Raw genomic sequence first — 1312 nt, forward strand, 5'->3', positions numbered from 1 at the left:
AGTCAATTCAGAATATAGAAAATTCCTCTACATTTTTCATATCTCCCAATTCTGTGTCCTTCCACTTTCATTCACTTTTATTCCTTCCTATCTTTGCTTCTTCTCACTTCTTCCTCTTTACTTTCTCTGCCTNTTTTGAACTATCCCAATTTCAATTGCTTTGCCACACTTCATTGAGTATCTCTACAATGTCAAATCCTGTTTTCTATAACTGATTAGTTCATCATCCTCTATCTAAATTAGAAAATGTCATAATCATGTTAAAAGAATACANTCATTTTCCAGCTGATAAAAGTCAGCAGGTAAACTATAAAAGTAACATAGNCAATTGAAGTCCTAGGATGGAGAAGGGAAGATTGATTACAGAAGAGTTGAAATTGCTTTGGAAGATTCTATGAACTAAGAAAAAAATAAACATATTTTCTATGACAAAATAACAGCATAAGGGTTATAAATGTACAAGTAACTATATAAAAATATTCTATATCTGCACTAATCTAATGCCACTATTCTTGGCATTGATCATTCCAGGGCTTCTCCCTGTGCAATCCCCATACTTGCACAACTGTATATAATCAAAATTGCTAGTGTGGTATTATATTATATTATATTATATTATATTATATTATATTATATTATATTATATTATATTATCTATAACCATCTAAAGATGAAGCAAGAATACGATGAGAAAGGGTCAAATGTATGACTATTTTTCTATCATCAAATCAATAAAAATCAATTAGTATTTAATGAATGCATTGAATTCTAGAAATTTTCTATTTCATATTTAAAGGCTGTAAATATTATGTTACACCAAAAAGTAAAACCCCCTGCTTATTTTCTCATATNTTGTTTACTTTGGAACTTGCTCATGTTTAGTAAAATTGTAACAAACACCAATTTATACTAAACTAATTCATATTGGTCTCAATACTAATANTTATATTCTAATTGACTTTCAAGGATGATCAATGTAGTAAATTTAAATCTCTTATTTAAAAATCACACTTNCTAAGTCAAAAGGCATGAATCAGAGCTTTAAAAAGAGTCAATCTAGGAAAATAAAATGAAAATTAGATCATTTTNATCTTTTAAATTTCTTATTTCAAAATCATATAAAAGTTAATTCTGTCACAGTCAACTTCTTTGACTTTCCTTTCACATACCANTTACTTTTAATATACTGTGTCACTAAGTTTCATAGCATCATGAATGCATCAGCATGCATAGCATGTATTCTCTAATATTATACCTTTTTCTTCTTTGATATCACCTTCAGTTCCTTAGTTTCAAAATCACAATTTTCTTC

Source organism: Mus caroli, chromosome 2 (genome assembly GCF_900094665.2).
Source record: "Mus caroli chromosome 2, CAROLI_EIJ_v1.1, whole genome shotgun sequence".
Taxonomy (NCBI): domain Eukaryota; kingdom Metazoa; phylum Chordata; class Mammalia; order Rodentia; family Muridae; genus Mus; species Mus caroli.